Consider the following 20,265-nt stretch of genomic DNA (forward strand, 5'->3'; position numbering starts at 1 on the left):
CCCTCCGACATGGCCAAAGGCAAGAAAAGTTCTCTGGGCCAGTGAGGTGAAGAGCCAAAGCTTAGCCTACTAGGCAAGCAATAATTAATAAGGCATTTTTGATTCATCTCAATTCATTAAGAAAGTTACTTTTTTTTTTATTACTGCTAAGCAACACAACGTTAAGTCTGTCACATTACTCACAAGTATTGAATGAAAAACTCGTGCCAAGGTATGCAAAAAAAATTAATTTATGACAAAAATAAATGAATTTAGAATACTAATTGGGAGAAAGCAACTGACAGATTCAGTGAAAGATTGATTTTAGGGGAAATGGAGAAATCTGTTTTCTGTTTATTTTAAGGACAGGGAACGAATACTGATTAGAAATGTATAGCCAGTTAGGTTAGTGCAGCATTTGGTTAAGTTGGTAAAGGATGTTAGATTTGCCCCAAATTATCCCCAGATTTGTGGCTATCTGCTATTCAGGCAGAGAGACAGTGGGGCTGTGGTCGGTCGGGATTAATGGCAATGGTTCCTTGAGACCTTTAGGCTGTGTTGCCCTAAACCAAGCAGTTTGTCAGGTTACAAACATTATTTCTTTCCATAGGAACTAACACTGCTTATTATCAGCAATAACTGATTTACAAGGGGCCAGACTTCTGCTGGAATAATCTAAGTAAATTACCTGGAGCTGATTAAGAGATCCTTGAAATTTTTGTTTTCATCAAGCCAGGATCTTGGGAGAGACAACCAGCTTTGATAAGTTGCATGGCTTTATGTTTTCTTCCTCTTTTCCCCACACTGGGGATACAGAGAAAGACATCGCCAGGAAGAGGAGGAAAAAGAAATATTAGTTAAAAACAGAGTGCATCAAAACTGAAGCTCTTTAGCAATATGGAAGGGACATCAATCACTTCTGTGGGCACATTAAGCTGTTACATATTATAGCCATCTCGGTTTAAGTGGTGTAAGGCTCATCTCATTTGCATTTGTTGTGTTACAATCTTGCTTCAGGCCTGTCTCCACAGTGAATAAGGTGGCTGTGCAAGGCAGCTTGTGGCTGGCATAAAGGATATGTCAGAGTCAAGCTGCTTCACTAATCAGCTTTGCTGGGGCAGATACATGATAGTCTATGTGAAGAAATTTAGATAATAGTATACAGCATCCACTGGAACTGTATATAGTATATATAGGGCTTTAGACTAACTTCTAATCCTTCATGGAAAATTTGTAAATACTGCAGCGATGTTCTAGTGACCTCTAAAGGCAGCTGGTTCGCGCTGTGTAGCACTTTTTGTTAAACCTCCCGCTTTGTAAGACGCATAATGCCAATGTTCCTAGAGGCTCTGCACGGGGAATTTTCCCCAAAATAAGATTTTTCCATTAAGACTTGCACATTTCATCGCCACGTTCACACCTCCCCCTGCATTGTCCAGAGCGGCTGCAGGTGAGCCCCACATCCCAGCCCTCCCGCCCGCTTGCCTGCACCCCCTCCTCCCCCTCGTCCCTCTGCCTTCCTCTTCCCCCCCCCCCCAAGATTTGTCACTCCGCCTGCTTGTGCTGGGGGCCAAGCCAGGGCTGCACGCCCAAGCTAACAGCAGTCACAACTCGCATGACCCTCCCCTTGGGCTCGGTGGTGGTAGCCGGCGTCTCGTGCTGTGGTCTCGCTTTCCGTTCTTCCTCTAAACCACTTGGCATTATCATCAACTTTTCTGCATCCAGCAGGCCAGGCCAGGGGCTTTATTAACATAGAATAACAGTACCTCGCCACAGGCCAGCCAGCACGGGTGCTGCTCCGAGTCGAGTTTGACTGCAGAGTTAAGCTGGCTAAAAATGTAAGTTTTTATAGACGTTACTCTTCTGTTTCACATTTTCTTTCCCCTTCCTTTTTCCCTTCGGTGATTTTTAAATGCCATTTATGACAGACAAGAAAAGGAAAAAAAAAAAAAAAAAAAGAACAAGAAAAGAAGGCTATAGTCGAGATTCAACCGCCCTCCCTCAACTCTTTCCAGCACAGTGTTTCCAACTCTCTGTAGCAGGGCGTTTTTCCACTGTCATTCCCCTTCAAGCTTAGCTAGCAGGTCTACTGTGTCATTTTCTTGAGTGCCAATTTGCAAAGATGGCCAGATCAAAGTCAGAAACCTTCCCCTTGCTGGGCAGGTTGCTCCTGTCACACACCTCTCTCCTTGTTCATCTCCTCCTCAGCAGCTCTGATGGCGAGCATAAGATGTAGTGCTTTGTTTGCTCTAGTCATGATTAAACAATTAAGCTGGACATTTGGGTCCATTTGGACAACAGTGCGCATGCACACACACACAAATTAAATGTCAGAAAATAACCAAAAACTATAGAGTGTTTTAAATGCAGGTGAATTCTACAGAATACTAGATCAGGAATGTCTTTTCTTACTTCCCTATTGAAGATAAGGGGAGCATTTTTTAAAACAACCTCCTCCTCCTCTTCCCCACCACCATCACCAGCACCCCCCCCATACACACACATGATGAAAGACCTATAAAGTTGAATAGTTGGGAGATAATAACTCTAACGGTAGAGGTCCCAGCATACGTATACCACCCTGCCTCTGGCAGTAATCCTGGCTTTGGGGATCTGAAATTTCCTAAAGATGTATTAGTGTCTTATACACATGTGCTCTTGTGCACTCATAATCCTTTTCACTAGCTTCTTAGCTGCATGCTTTGTATTTAAATTTTCCTTCTGACCAAGTAAATCCCTTTGGATGAAGTGACAGGAGCTTTTCAGCACCCATAGCTGGGTGACAGCTGGTGTAGAGGCTCTGAAAGACTGCAAAGTGTTCCTTACTAGCTTTCTTCAGGACCAGTGTCAGCCACCAGCTGAGCGATTTGTTAGCTCCCCTTTGGGCATCAGTCAGCTGAAGAGGCTCACATTAAAGGCTAAAGTAATACAATGGATATTAATATAAAAAAAAACCAATATCTGTGCTCCTGGCTTTACTGTGCTTTTAATTAGGTGCTTATTCATTATATGTGAACATGGTACATTTTCATTAATTCAGGAAACCCTTTATTAATGCTGTATGAAGTATATATGCTGGCCTCAGAAACACACTGTTAAAACTTTGGCTTAGACATAATTGTCAGAAACCTTTCTAAGAGCACCACAGTGGTTAAAGTAGTTTACTTACAGATCACAGAACAAGATGTTTGTATTTATTTTCCCTCAAGTAAAGTTTCCCTGCAAATGTCCAATGTGTAATATATTCTGTTATTTAATTCTGGATTTGGAGGCTTGCTTCTCAGGGGTTCTGGCAAGTTTTTGCTATTGGAATTAGTAATGAGGAGCGCTGGAACTGTGGAAGTAAATCGTGCAATGTAATCAGGTTGTTAAAGGAAAAGCAATCCAAAAATGGGACTGTTTCAGAACTAAAATAGGGCTGGATGTTACATGCAGGGTGCTGCTTGCACAGGCTTTTCTGAGGGGGTGCAGGCACAAAAGCATTGGAGAAATTCTTCACTATTTCTCCAACGAGTAAAGCAGCAATTAATTTAAAAGAAGCCAATTTTAAAACACAGTAGCTCGTATGATAAAATTTTTAATTATTTATTGATCTCTAAGGAGATTGAAGTACTGAGCTAGGTAAAATTCCCACAGCATTCAAGCTGTTTTGCTTGAATAAGGACTGTTGGCTTAGGCCAAAGACATATGAGAATTGCTTTATAAAAATAGTAATTAATATTCAATACTTTGTTGGTGTGCCACCCACTTATATTTGTGAAAGCATCTCAGCTTTTAAATAATAATCTGTGATAAGCAGAACTGTGATAAGCAAACATGCAAAACTATTTTGATTGCATTATTTTACCTAATACATGTCATACTAACATTCGCATTTACAAACTGGGACAAATGGTATTGTGGTTTCTTTCTTTGGGCTCTTTTAATAAAGTTTAGAAAATAGAGTGGTTCTCTTTTTCTTATTTTCCCTTGTTCTGGAAATGAATGGGGGATCCTAAAGAAATAAAACAAATTCCAAAAAGACACAGGAACTCCCTCAAAGCTTTGATACATTATTATTTCTAAAAACAAATAGCTAATTTGAAACTATAGATATCTGAGGCAGTTCCCAATTTCAATTTTGCTCCTGATTACTAAAATCAAACTAACTTTGGGACTTGGATTCATTTTCAGTAAAAAACTTTGAAAGTAATTTCTGTAAAAATACACATTTTCAAAGAATGTAACAGCTTTCAATATCATGCATTTCACTCAATGTTTCTTTCTATTTTAATCAGATCTGGAGGCTTATTGTTAATTTTTTTTTTCACTGACAGTTGCTAATTGAATAAGATACATTTTGCAGAAATAATAAAATTTGCAAGGTGCTTCTTATCTGGGTGCTAGATCACAGAAATGAGGAAGATTATTCAAATGCGTTAAAATAAAGCGTTTTCTTGATCTTCTTTTTACTTTGGAAACTTAATGAAACTAATTTATAAAGAAAAAGTGAGGTTTTTTTGTTTTAAAACCTTTTTTATTCCTATACAGATACAGTTACATATATACCATGAAAACATACAATACAGTTTCAGTAAAGAGATAACATTACCCTTCCCAGAACAAATCAGACATGTATTTACAGTTCTCACTCCTCCTGCACCCTTTGAATGTATTCTTGCTATTCATCCTTACATCTGGATTTTGACCCTTCTTTGCATACATTTTTCCCACCTCCAAAATATGCTGCTGTTGAGCCAGAAAATAAACACTCACTAAAATCTCAAATTAAGCTTCTCCCTGACTGAATTGCTGAGGGACCTGATCCTGCACTCACTGAAGTCTGTACAAGTTTTAATCACAAATCACACAAGCAAATGAGACAAGGGGCCTTATATTCCTAATACCTGGGCAACCTTCTGAGCTGTAGAACTGAAGGCTTTCTTGTAAGTGTTGTAATTCTAGAAATCTGCTAATAATAAAAATGGAATTTGGGAGATTTTTAGTTTGAACTTGGGCATTTCACTTAGGTCATGATCCCAAGCACTTCTTCAGCATGTTTTTCCCTTATGAATTATTAATACATGGCTTATAATGGGCTCATAAGTGACTCCAGAGTCTTTATTAGTAAATCATGGCCACAATATCAAACTGCAAAATTCACAGGATGTATAGTAAAGATAATATTTAATGTCTGCAGGCCGTTTTTGAGAGGGAAAATATACAATAGCAAAAGGTAAAGGATTCTCTGTTTCCTCTAAATATTAATTGATGTTTTCCCAACTAAGGTCAATCAAAGTTCTTAAATATTGCATTTTTTTTTCTTTTCTTTTATTTCATCTCCTGGTTTTTAGAAATTTTTTTCCTGATGATTTTATAACAGCTTGTTTTACAGGTCATTTATTCACTCTCTCTACAAAACACTGTTGGTGGTTCTTTATTATTATTTTCAAATATACAGCAACTTTTGAAAAAATATAGGGCATACCTGTATGTTTGGTGTCTGTTTACATTTTCTGTAATGTAGTCATTAAGCACACAACGTAGACTTAAAGGATGTCAAAACTGACAACCACACTATGATTGATGATGCTGTGCTAGACTAATTCTTACCAGGTGTGGTGTGATGTGAATTCAAATGCAGCTCAGGGTTCTTATTTGTATTAGTAAAGTTGTGCTTTGTCAAAGTTCTGTGACTTCTTAACCCACTAAATCCATCTTCTAATCCAAGTTTTTCTTTCCCTTGTTGCTGTATACAATATTTTTCTTCCTCTCTCTCAATATAGCAATCCTTACCTCTTCGTTTCCAGTCAGGATTTCTTTAGACTTCCAGTTCGTGTAAATTCCAGAAAATACCAAGTCTGATGAGTTTATGTTAATTAAGTGTAAAATCTACATAAAGGCTTCCTAAGTGACTTGAGCTAGGGCAGGCGAAATTATGTAAGTCGAAATTCACTCCATCAGCATAAAGCATAAACAGTAGAGCTTTATGGGGATAAGGAGTAAAATCCATGATCTTCAACCAGAAAAAGAGCTACAGCACAGATGTCTTTGGTCCCTACGTACATTGTCTCCACTCTCATCCCTTGTCACTTGCAGAGCATAGCGGGGACAGCATCAAGCTATTATCTCTTGTTAAATGTCAGCAGTAAATATTGTGTAGTTAGACTTCTGAAAAACAAATAGATATTTATGTGGTAGCCAGGGGTGCTTCACCTACAATTTCAGGCTTTTTTTTCCCCTCTCTCTCCCCTTGGTACATTGCCATCAGTTGGAGCATTGGCAAGCCATGTGTCCGGTACCTTTGATAACAGAGGACTATGCTGTCACAGGGTGGGCAACAGAGTTACAATTGTTTGTTTCCTGTCTGAATTATCTATCATGCTTGGTTGTATTTATTTTTATTTATATTTTATTAACAAAAATAATGATTTTGCAAACAGAGTCTAGAGACATTAGGAAATACGTATGGCAAAATACTTAGAGTTCAATTTACTTCAACAGCCAAATAATCTAAAAACCTAAATAATATTATTCAGTGAATCGTAGCAAACCACATCAAATGTTGTGCTGCTAATCTATAAAAATACCTATTACCCCTCATCACTACCTCCCCCTTTCCCTCACCAAATGCTACTTCACTCAGGTCTAATTTTAAGTCAGTGCTTTCTCATGCAAATATCCATTGATTTGAATGAGATTTTACAAGGGTAAAGACTGAGGAAAGACTCTGGGTTATAATCTTCAGAGAAAGACCCAACCCCTTCTTTTATGGATGCAGAAAGTCACTGTACAGGAAAGTTATTGTATTATTATGTCACAAAAATAGTGGAAGAAGGGCCAGCATTCAGGAGTGTAATATGTGCAATCAGTCTGCAAGGGACTGACAGGCACCGGTTGCAGAAACATGGGGGGGGGGAAGGAAGGGGTTTGGAGTATCACCTAGATTACTCACCTAACTTCTCTCCATGATTACCCTGAAATACCCTTTCTCTATTGAAATCTCACAGGCAACATTGGAGCAAGTAGAGAGGGCCAGATTTCAGTTGTATTTGTAAATCATTTAGTTGCCTCATACACCAGACATCAGAAAAAAAAAATAAATGATCCGTTTGTCTAAATCCTGATAACAAGCATTGGGGGATAGTGGGATAGTTATTCTGTGGGGGAGGGGGAAGTTTTTTTCTTATACTTACGTAATTTTAAGTATTGGTCGTTTGGAATTCAGATATATTGCAGAGGCCTGAGGAAGTCACAGTGACCCCTGCAGGCAATACAGTATCCTTCAGAAAGAACTCAGGAAATTATAATTTTATATATATATTATAAATATAAAATTACTTCTTTATTTTTTTTTAACCTTTTTTGCAGCTTCCTCTGTACTTCTAATATTTGGGAACCTGCAGTTGAACTGCAGCACACTGGGGTACGGATTTTGATGGTGGTGGGGACAGGGAGACAGACGGACAGAAATTAATTGAAGTTGAAGGAGGTACAGAAATTAACTGGAGCTGACCTCTGCATTTTAATTGCTGGTACAGTCTGTGCTCACAAAATAGATTTCAGTTTTTGCAGTAGTAAGATATACGATGAATGATCCCTAAACTTGCAGCCCTGACAAACAGGTCTTCCCCAGAAACAAGAAAAGTCTTGCTTTTCTGAATACTTATTTCTTTTATGCATTTTTTTCTAAATCATTGCAGTTGTGAATTGCAATTCCAACTTCATGGTGACTTTGAAAACTAGGTGAAAACCACTAGAAAGACTGCTATGTCACCCATTTTATAGCAAGGGTATTAAAGCATGCCAAGTGCATCAGCCACTTAATTGACACTTGTGGTTAGCTTTATTTGCAACATTTAAAGTTCTTCTGTATAAAAATAGCTGTCCAAAGAAGTGCTAAAGTCACTATAAAGACCGTTGTCACTTACTTGAGATGAGATGGTGTCCTGTGCCAGACAGCATGCGGGCTGGATGACCTAGCACATGGCAGGCATGAGAAGGAATGCAAAAACGTTTCTTCTTATCGTGAGCAGCCTTACATCTGGGTGGAGCTCAGGCAATTCTTGGAGGTCTTATTAGTTTCCACAGACCAGTCAGTGCTGTTTTCTTTGCTCCACTCCTTCTTCATCTCAGTTTGCCCATTGGCATTGAGTTTGTTTCTTCCTGCTGAAGTCCTCGGCTTGCATTGCATTTTGGCTAGTTCACTCTTAGTGGGCTGGAAAAGAGTTTCTCCACAATATCAGCTGGTGTTAGTAATGTCAGTGATGAAAATCTGCTTTAAGCAGATTTTCCAGGAGGCTTGGCTAGGTAGTATTATGTAGTAAGACTGATAATTGCTGCATCTGTATTTCACTCAACAGTATTAAGAACTGCTCTTATGACCATTGTTTTGGCAGCTGTAGAGAGTGTGTCCTGACAGATTTTTGAAGGGATGAGCTACTTAGCTATGGCTTTCCCTAGTTCTGTTGTTACAGCTATTGAAAATGCAGCCTTTGCTTTAAAAGACCTTGCTGCTTTGTTTTTTTCTGAACCAGTAAGATATCTCACTGATCAAAAATGGCTTGGCAAAACAGAAATAAAAGCAGAAGAAAAATAAATGGGAGATCTGTGCTAATGTATTCCTACTTGTAAGTGATACGAGGTATTCTCAGCAGTGTTCCTTGGCCTGCCCCCATCTATATGGCATGGTACCCAAACATGTGAATCAGACTTGTGGTTAATTTACTGTTTTTTAGCTAACTGTCCACTAAGCCATGGTAACACCATCTTTGAAATATAAGGAGAATGTGAAATAATGAAACTTAAGGTGACACTTTTTTTTTTCACTTGGGGCTGCTCTAGGACACATTTCCTCTCATTCAGTGAAAGCTGAGAGAGCTGGCGAAGTTACTGTTTTTGAGGTGACACATGGTAACTCTTTTTTCCATGTAGTACCTTTGATTTAAGCCCTTAACTGTATTTTTGTAATATGTATTTCTCTTTAATTTTTAGTATGATTTAATATTTCTTGGTAAATGAATATGACATGTTTTTATTTACAGCCATTTCCAGAGGAAGAACAAAGGAAGAGGCATGCAGTCCGAGACCCTCTTATCCCCACAGGAGTGACAGAGGTGGAAGAAAGGCTGAATGCAGCAGAGAGGACATGAGTGGATTTCAGCAGACAGCACTGAAGAGGAGTAATCTCTGAACTTAATGTGCTGGCCAACAAAGCACAGCTGATAACTTCCAAGGCCATTGTGTACCTAAAATGCCAGCAGTGGTCAAAGCAAATTATGACTTTTATTATAGGGCCCTTATGTATCATTTTACTGCAGCAGGATTATGCTGCCAGCCCTGCAGAGGGAGATTTAGTCAGGTAATTCTCATTAAGGGGCAAACCTCTCTGACTTCTGCAGGTGCTTTGCCTGATTAAATACTAAAGAACCAGGCCCTAAGGCTGGCCCAGCTGAGCTCTAACCTGTCTTCCTTTATGCAAGTGAAAGCTTCATGTACAAGCTCCAGCTCATGCAGAGGAGTCTTACCAGGCACTCTAATCATAAGAGGAAACATTTCATTGCAATTCACAGCAATTTGTGTTCTTTCTCAAAACTCTGCTATTACATTATCCATTTTTCTTTTGATTAAAAGAGACCAAGAAGTGCACACTCACGCGCTACACATGCAGGCTTTCCATATAGGAGGCCTGGAATCCACATTCTAATTCTGGCTGAAGGAGATCTGGCAACTTTCAGCTCTTGAAGGATTTATGCTGTTCTAATAATAGTTACAATTTACTGATAATTATCAAGGAGGGAAGTTACTGTGTTTTTTGTTGTTGTTGGGTTTCTAAGATATTCAAGTGTTTTCAGAGGAATCCAGTGACAAAGAGTTCTTAAGCACTGCAAGTTCTCTGAGCCTGTGCAGACAATCTTAACTTTACCTACTGAAGGTCAAACTATGGCATTAGCTACTGTCACAAACAGACAAGGAACAGGAGCTGCATTGGCACAAGGGAAATTTCAGAAGTTAGGCATGAATTTCTCCAAGTGTTCAGGCCTCTAGATTATGGTTTAGATTAGATAGACCATCCCCACCACCTTATGACTGAGAATGCCCTGGGAAAATAACATGGGATGTAGTTGCAAAGGACAGACATATCAGAAAAGGCTCTTTCTTATCTGTGCAAAAGCATGGATAGTCTTTAGGTTGCCTCCACCTATACCCTTACCCTTGCACAAAAAGATTAGGGCACAAGAAGCAAGAATCAATCCATGCCCCACCACTGACTTTTTTCAGGAATTGGTATTTTGCTGTTCCTTAATGTCCGACAAATGAAGTGTTCATAATAGCACTTCTTTGTCTCAAAGGAAACAGGAAAATAAGAACATTGTAGAGAAAATTGTAGTCAAGCAGCATCAAGGGGACTGTGTAAGGTACCTGGACCAAGTTGATCATGTATGCAAAATAGTAAACATTTATTTAAGAAGCTGAATGTCTCAACTAATAACAAGATAAACAAACAAACTGGTATTGCCAACATTGGCTGTCTTGTAGACAAGATTGCACAAAAAATTTGATATTTGGCTAAAAATTGTCTACTTTCTCAAAGTCTGTCTTCATCTCCAAACATTACTATACTACCTTTGGCCTAGGGAGGGTCTGAGGGGAAATTATTGTACATGAACACATGGAGCAAAACATGCAAGAAAACAAGGGAGTGAGGGAGAAGTCATATTAATCTAGCATCATTGTTCTCCATTTTTCAACAAGTGAGAACTAACAGTTTTGAGCTGCTTACTCTAATGAGGTACTCAAATTAGCAATACCTCTCCACACAAGAATTAGTATATGAATATTTCTGGAGAGATACCAGGAGCTTGACCTGTTCAGAGGAGCTATTGAAGAAGGGGATTTTTAATTTTGTGAGCTGGATTTTTTTCTTGATATTGGCACCTCAGGAAACACTAACAAGCTTTTTTGATCAAAAATTGGCTATGCATCCAAATACAGCTCGTAGTTGTAGGAGGTGTGGTATTTTTTAGAACATCCAAGTAGGAATAAAGTAAATTTCACTAAGTAGTTATTCAATACAATAGTGGAGGAATGACAATCCACCCCTGCTTGATCTAGTATTTCAGTAAAATGGTTCCAAAGGCCATTGTTACACTCAATCCTTTTATTTATGAATAGATAATGAGTAATTATGTATGGTATATAACAGAACTAGGAAAAAAGTAAAAGGATTTAGGACAGCACAGGAACCCAATTTTTCAAGAACTGAAAGACACCAAAAGAAGCCTCAGGCATCCTAGCTCTTTGTAGTTGAGGAGAAGTTGCTGTGTGTTGGATCTGGCTTCCTCTTACATCTGTATAAAGACAAATGTGCTGCTACTTGGGTCACTGAACAGTGTATTCAGAGGACTTACTGCTATCAGTTGCAGTCCTCACTTTACTCCCTGCTGGGGCAGGTGGAATTTTCTTTGAATTACAGTGGTCTCTAAAATTACAGGAGTAGAAGATTAATACAGTTATAAATCTCAGGCAATTGCTTTCCACACCCACAGTGCTGTATAGCACTATATGCTGTATGACTGTTGGTCAAAATGGAAGCAACTACTTCCAGCTGTACTTCGTGTTTTAGCTGCAGGTCAGCAGGCTTAAACTGTGATAAATTTACAACACTAAATTTATTTGCAAAGTTTAATATAAACCACTTCAGCCCATAGCATAAACAAGTTGGAAATTATAAGCAGTTTGTAATAACTCACTGAACAACAAATATTAAGAAATAAATATTTTCTTGGAATGTTAGTAGAATACATGATCTATGTTTTCAATCCTAATTTCAGCTTCTGATGAGATGAATCAAATATTCACATCCCAGCTGCTTCTGAATGTTCTAAGTGGAATTTCTTGGAGCAGCATGAGCAGGTGGTGTTCCCACACAGCTCCAAATAAAGTTTATACATGCTGGGGATGCTGGCTGCCTCACATACAAACACGGATTCAGATAACTAGTTTTCTTTTAATGCACATACGTGGCCATTTTGGCATGAGGTTGACAGATCTTCCCAGGGGCAAAGCCACAGGTACAGGGATGTTGCCTGGAGCACTACCTTCTTCCAAACCTAAGGTCATGTTTTTCTGGATCCGAGCCATAGCTTGTATAAGCTACATGCATTCTAAGGATTTGTTTCAAGTGTTTTGACAATGCTTTTTGTACCGTGGTGCCAAGAGTGGGCTATACAGAGTTATGGAGGATATCTGAGTCTACCAGGCCTGCTGGGATACAACAGAAAAGCATACCTTTTAGGGTTGGGGTAAGGTGCAAGATAGGTTAGTCCATCTCAAATCTGGTTTCTGTATAAAGGCAGCATGCTGATGTGCACTAGCCTGCAGTCCAGTCCCAAGCATCCCTCACTAGAAATTGGTTGGTTTGCTCCATATTGGAGCCCAAATGAAAACCAAGTGTCATGCAGCACAGAGGATAGGGATTCCGCATCAAAAAGACACATTGAATGAAAGTGCTCACAAAGCCTTCCCCTTTAGCAAGTTAACCCAATCTTTCCCTTTCTTAAGCTCCCTCAGTTTTCTGTAAAGAAAGATTCATAGCTACTCAAATATCGGCTCTGAATTGCACTTTGCCACACCCTGGCAACAAAGGGAATTTAGGGATCTCAGCTTCACAAGGCTGGAGTCAGCTTTTATGACTTTTCATTCCTCTGTGGCTCATTTTGACTTGGATTTTCATCTTTTTTAACTAGCTCAGCAGCAGAGCATGTATTTGTCATCCTGTGTTGAAGACACTTTTGTTTTTCTCTAGTCTGTTATTTCAAGAATGTTTAAGATTCTGCCAGCTGGCTACCATCCTATCTTCATGGCATCATGCAAGGGAGCACAAAAGGACAGTAGAAAGTTAATTGTTGCCCTTTATATCTTACCAAAATCACAGTATTCTTCTGTGCTGAAGACCGAGACTGAAGCAATAGGGAAAAAAACCCTCATTTTGGACTACATTAGATAAGAAGTCTCAGACTAGGGGAATTTTTCTGTGTCCAGCTGTATAACAACTGTCCATTCCTCTTGCTTTATGAAAGTGATGTGAAAGTCTTAGTAACTGAATAAAATATGTGTCTTCAAATTCCCAGTGTGAAAATTCCATCTAATGTAACTTTTAACCTTGCAAGTTGCTTCACTGGCCATGTGGATGCAGTACCATTGCCAGTGTCAAAACTTGATGCTTTAACAACAATGATGCTGGACTGCCAGAGCCCCAGGCAGGAGTTTCTTCTCCAGAAGTCCTTCTGCATTTTCAGTGTAAGTTTCGTTATGCTAATGTTTGGCAGTGAGGCTAGGAGATTTATTACCTGAAGAAATAAAGACAAATATTTTCTTTGAATGGTTACAACTAAGATGTCTTACCACAGTTGGGGTGTCTTTGCTTAGGAACATAGAACATATTCAGTGAACACAAAATATATTGCCCTGCTAACACACATTAGCTTCTACCCTGTATTTCTCTGAAAGGACTATAAGACACTTTTTTCTACTTTTTTTATTTACTGTTATAGCCCCTAGAAGCCTTTAACCTAGCTCTCACTGTGCTGAGCTTTCTTAAAAAGGCATCTGTTGAGAGATCCCTAACATTATAAAAAATGCAAGTTGTGACTATATATGATATTTGAAAATATGATCAAGGTGGGTATTCTTAGTGGAAGAAGTTATTAATAAGAACAATTTGGAAAATAGTGAAAGTCTCTGAAAGATAAAACATAGGTAAAGACTGAAATAGTATGGGGGGTCTGCGTATTCTAGAACTCTGTAATTAAAATGAGTGTACAAGAACTTTAACATTCAAAATCCAAAATACCGATCCAAGCCCTCAGAGGGGACATCTGGACAACTTAATAGAAAGACAAGAGACCTCTCTAGTGTTTTGCTCCTGGGCTATGTTATAGATTCATTACAGTTTTCCTAGTTCTCCTAAAGGAATTATATTCTGGTTTGTTTCAAAACCAAGATAATTAGAAAAAAAGGGTATCTAAGCAAGTATTTTTATACATAAATTTTCATGCGTATGTATAGGTAACCATCTATTCACACATCTCTCACAGAGGACACTCACAAACAAAAATGTGTTGGAAAAAGCCCGAAAGCATTATTGTCTTCAAAGAGTTATTTTCTTAAAAGTTTAAGTTCGTGGGACCTGACCATAAATTTATGTCATTTTTCTCTAGAGAGGTAGCAGCTTTCAGGACTGGATAACAACAGCTGCTAGCTTGTCCTGTTTTTATCAGACAACTTTGAACTTTTATATCTCTTGATCAGCAGGCTACAGCTAGGGTTTTAGTTATGTCACATCACTTGATTACTGCCTTTTGAGGATACTGCCAACGTGACAAAATGAGCTTCGTGCACAGGAAATTCAAACCCCTCTGTTTTCATATGAGATTTGTTCTAAGACCTGATGAAATTCTACCAGACTAGCTCCTCGGGAGTCAACAATTGCAATAAAAAGAGTATCTGTTGTAGCCTTTTCGTCCTTTTTTATTTCCCATGACAGGAGGGACTTGAACTTTTTTGTTTTGTTCAGTGTAAACCAATGAAATGTGATGTTAAAACACATTCATGGTTGCAACCTCTCTGAACAGAGGCATTATAAAACTGTTTGAATTGTCTTTATTGAATATTCACTGAATCTCAAGACCAGTTGGAACAGAAATATCAAGGCAATGTGAATATGATTGTGATACAGGACAAAATACCTTTTCAAAATCTCTAAGACAGGGAAATGCCATAGCAGTAACAAAATTCCTATCATCTGATGATTTTAGAAGAAAGAGGTGCTAACTAAAATAGATTAGTTTCGACCTAGGATACAAGAAGATAGATTCATCATCCAAAATATTTTGCTGGTAACAGCAATTGAACGTGATCATAAAGGTCTACTCTCTTTTTTTATTCTGAAACTAGAAATATTTTCTTTCACTGGTGTCTAGAAGATCCAAAACACCTCTCTGCAGTCAGTATTCAGGAGACACACAACATATGGTTACTGAAAACTGGCAACAGAACAGTTTCTCATTCTCCAGTCAGGCACTCATTGAAGATGCTCAGAGGACTATCAACACAGCAAATACTCCTTCTTGCTGATGCACTTTTTTACTGTAGTGACCTAGATAATCCTTTGATAAAAAAAGGCATTTTAGTCACATACCTCATTTATTCAAAATCAAGTGTTCAATATGCTTTGTTTAAATTACTGCATATAACAGAAAAACTAAAAAAGAGAGAGAAAAGACATATAGGCAAGAATCCTGTCTTTTTGATTTTTTCAATCATTTCTGTATATTTTTACTCTGTTATACACGGTGCATTTTTGCATCTCTACCCTCAGTTCAGTCTAGCAGTTCAGGTCATTCTAGAAGTTCAAATGACATTTTGATCGGGGGGGGGGGGGGGGAAGAAAAAAGAAAAAAAGGTATTTCTAGCTCTGCAAACTGAATTTTCACTCTCATATACTTGTGAACAAAATATATTTAAAGGTAAAATTGCAGACCAAAAATGTGATGAAAACATTAGTCACATCTCCTAGACTCTGAATTTACCAATCCCTCCCTGCCTTTCTTCATCAGCAAAGAAAATTAAGGCTTTTTACTCCTTGAATTCCCTTCATTCTGAGTCTACCTAGTTTCAAGTTCTGGCCCTGATTTATTGTACTGGAGTCCATACAGCCCCTCTTTTGTGACTGTATTCTAATAAAACAGCACTCGTACATCCTAAAAACAGGTTGGAATATGAGAAATGCTTACCATAGAGTTATTGTCATTGTTTTAGGCTTAAGGATGAGTAGTGATCTAGACAAGAACCTGACCATGTGAAAATATGGCTACCTTTTCACTAAAATAGAGTGGGCAAATTACTGATATTCTATCGCCCTGTAAGTATCTACAGTGTTTTAGGAAATTGCTTGAAACAGAGCTGTACTGGTATAGGACCAAGAAAAAACCTAGGAAGAAAAACACACTGTTTCTATAAACTCAGTATCTCCAAAGAGGCTGTCCTCAGCTCTCTAGCAGGCACAATGAAAAATGAGTCTAGAGACAGACCATTCTATGCATATCCTCAACGAAGAGGCATTGGTGACCTGTGAACTGCCTTTCAGTTGACAGATTCAGGAAGAACACACTGGGAATGTCTCTACAGACATACCCAGGGAGCTTGTGAAGTCTCCGTCCTTGGACATATTCAAAAGCCACCTGGACATGGTCCTGGGCAACCAGACCTAGGTGGTCCTGCTTGAGCAGGGGGATTGGACCAAATGATCTCCAGAAGTGCCTGCAACATCAACCACAATGTGATTATGTGATTCTGTGATTGCTAAAGCCCTGAAATGTCTTGCATCCACAAACAATGGCTTCAGCTGTTCTGGAAGAGTGTGAGGTAGTGTACTGCAGTACGGGAGGTTCAGTGGTCTCCTGTCAATAGTCTGACCTTTATGGTTAAAAAAGAAGGGATAGATAACTAGTTTGAATGGAGCTAGTTATCAGGTCTTTATTGTGAGACAGCAATTCAGGCTGAGATCTTAAGGAATCTTTTAGCTCGCTCCTATTTTATTAATGGCAGTGGGAGAGCTTTCAATCTGCTTGAAGGCAAAGCTGGTGCAACAGAGTTCACTCGCTAGAGTATGCACTCAGATGGGGAGAAAAGGTTCATGTGGGATTGATGAAAGTTAGGGAAGTGGCAAATTCTTAAAGAATTTGCCACCTCTCAACCAAAACACAACATCTTACTTGGACAGTGCAAACAGATTTAGCATTTCCCACTATGCTGACCATGAAAAACAAATTAGGTAAATGAGCAAGCAGGGCATCTTTTAGTGCTGGACTTGGCAATCCTGTGGTAATGACCGGACTTGGTGATCTTAAAGGTCTTTTCCAACCTAATTGATTCTATGATTCTATGATCTACAACCATGGGATCATCATTTGTTTTAGCTAAGACTGCCTAGTGGTATAGATACATTTTCTAGTAATTTTTTCCCCTTTAAACCAGAGGAATAATGTTCCCAATCAATCTTTGGCAGATATCTTTTCCTTTCAGTTCCCAAAATGAGCGCCTTGCAATGTCCCAGAAACAGAAACCTGAGCTTCTTTATCGGCTTTACAGAAAGATCAGACTTTAGAAAGACACCTTTCTATAAGACTTTCTCTAGTGATTTTCCTTGTCACTTCTCTGTTCTGGAAAAATAACAGCTTTTCTGTCAATAGTTTTGTGTAGTTCTGTGGATAAACTTATGCCTACTATGTTGTAAAAGGACAGCAATAACAGTATACGATCATAAGCTTTCCCTTGTGAACTTCTAGGGCAGAAAAAAAAAGTTAAAGAAAAATAGAACAGAAAGGATAAATCTACAGTAAGCTACCAGATATCTTATAGATGCACATTAGATTGTTCATGAAACCAAGGTAAAGAGTAAATATACAGCACATGACAAACTACGAAATAATAATATTAAAGTAATAGAAAATGGGAGATTTTCATTTTGGGGATTTCAGAGACATCTGTTCTGAGCCTATTCTGTGATACTCCATATTTTTATTAATTTCTGGAATTATTACTTGTAAAATGAACAGAAAACACTAAATTGATATGTTACATGATAAGCGCCTGGTAACATAAGCAGTCACCTTGTAGGTGACTATCATGCTGGGTGAAGGGTCCATTTCAACAACATAACACATTAACTTAACACAGCCTGTGACAAGCCCAGTCTCTGAGAAACAAGGTGCCTACTCCACACTTGGAGCAAGGACTTCCAGATGAAGCATCAGTGGGATCAGCCCTTTCAAGTCCATTTCAAAAAAGGTTGTTGTCAAAGTAAAAATGATTAAAAAAAGAAATCACATGAGGCCTGGAAAATCTGCCTTATGGTAAATGGGTAAATCTGTTTCCTTTACATAAAAAGGTTAAGAAATGACATGACAACAGTCTAAAACTACTTGCATTATTTCTTGCAATGGGGTCTTTAATCTAGTAAATAAAGGCACAATAAAGGAAGAGCTGAAGCTACATGAATACAAACTGAAAATAATCTGTGATTTTTAAGAGCAAATTAAACTATTGAAAAGGATGTGGTGTTTTCTTTGAATGATACAAAAGGTCTACATTGATATCAGTACTAGAACTATCAGTTCAGACTGGAGGTAATTTTTATTTCAGTTCAGAAATAAAAAAAAAAGAAACTGTTTTCTATAGTAAAGACAAACTATTTCAAATACTGGGAGCTATGTATTAATCAAGACTCATGTTCTGGTATGATTTAGTGCTATTGATCATTTACATGGATATGCATGGTAGCGCTTCACCAGTTTCAGATTTTCTTCCTCTCTCAGCAGTTACACTAGATCAATAACCAAGTAGATGGGAAGATATTCAAACAGTTTTGCTCAATGTATTTGTATCCAAATCTGAAAATCTCTGTGCCTGACCCTTGCAGGTCCCTGAGATGCCCCAGGGATCTGTTAAGTCTACAGAGGAGCTTTGTTCTCTTGGTGCCCTTAAATGCTCCTTCCACAGCTTGGACTGGAAGCACACAGGAGGCCACCCAGTCAGAGCCTAACAGCTGAGCTTCAAGGCTGCAGTCCTTGTTGATTTAGCCTGTCAGCTTGTCTCCTCACAGCCTTCTTCACCATGGGTGTTACCCAATTTTCAGTAGCCCAAACTGCAATCTGAGCTCAACCAAACACACTGGAAACCATGCCGATTTGACCAAACCAGGATGTTTGGCAGGTCTGAAGTAAACTGTTACATTGGTGATAGAGCAGAGGAAAATATAGGCTACAAAACGTGGGACAAAACAATTCTTAGGGGTTGTACTACTGGCTTTTAAATATTTTCTAAATATAAAAGAATGTTTTCATTTTCTGAATGTTAGGATGAAACCTCAGACAGCCCAAATCCTTTTAAAAACATTGTTTCATCTGACCCATTTGGAATGTTGAGACAGTGAATAGATCTGACTGCATATTTAGAAGTATTACAGGCGTTGTATTGGAACAACTGATAAAAAAACACGCTATCCCACGCTCCCACTTTTCCCACTATTTGCCAATTCGTAATTACAGTATGTAAATACACAGCAGAATGGGTCTTTGGTTAATCAAATTGATTTAATTGCTGAATCCCCACAGATGAATGTGAACAGAGTCTTCTCTTTTCTCATTTTTTGTTGGCAAAACATAGCCACACAAATGATAAAAATTCCACCAGAAATGGGAATGGTATTTGAATAACTCTTTTACTGGAACACTGCTAGAACACCTGTAGTCAGATTCAAAGGACTTTAACAAGGTAATTCCTCATAATTTTAGAGCTGTAAATTATGGCATACCCTAGAGATACTGAATTAATTAGGCCTTTGTAGATTATCAATGTGTATATGTCTATTTCTTATGGAAATCTGACATTGTTGTTCATTTTCTGAATTATGTTATTAAAAAGGCAGGTATACTAACATAAAAAATGTTGCAAAGGGTTCACCAGATATGCTTATTAGTTCATACTCTGAATATAAGGCTCTTGTAATAGTTATGAGTATTATTGTTAATATCACATTTAGAACTAGTCATTGGAGCCACATTATCCTGATTGCTTTTGGCAGGTAACTGAATCATATAATCTGAAAGAAAGAAAGCCTGAAGATGATGTCCTTGACAAAACAGTGGGTCATTAAAATCTGACAACTTCATGCACTAGCAAAAACACATGTAACTTTCAGTGTTTTGAATGAACCTTTGATACATTCATGCTCTAGGATCCAGGAACTTGTCAGTTACTCAGGCCAGAACATGTGTTACCTCTCTATCAAGGTAGCACATGTTCCTCCACAAGTCTGTGCAAACCCTGCTTTCTGTGTAAAGAAGAGTGTGCCCGCTTACAGGGATGTTAGCCTGAAAGATTTGGGTACCAGAATCCCAGAGCTTGCCCTGCTAACCGTCAAGAGTGAAGCCTCAAATCTGACATTTGTGATAAGATTAACTAATCCCATTTGCTAGAGACACTTTGTCAACAGAGTCCCAGATGTATATGAAAATTCATTATTCACAGCAAAGGTATTGGGGCTTAAATCCCCAGAGTCAAACAAGAAAGGTGATCCTAGTCCTTCCATATCTTGGATAAAAGTTGTGACCATTTTTGTATCTTATAAAGAAGGGAATAGTAATAGCAGTAGTAGTAGCAATAATAGTAATAGTAAGATTAATAGTAAGAGTAATAGTAGCACATATTTTTCTTCAGCTGTTCTTTGAACAAAGCCAGATG

Source organism: Pezoporus flaviventris, unplaced genomic scaffold (genome assembly GCF_033815535.1).
Source record: "Pezoporus flaviventris isolate CSIRO_AGI_PZ_B2104156 unplaced genomic scaffold, CSIRO_AGI_Pfla_v1 ptg000030l, whole genome shotgun sequence".
Lineage (NCBI taxonomy): Eukaryota > Metazoa > Chordata > Aves > Psittaciformes > Psittacidae > Pezoporus > Pezoporus flaviventris.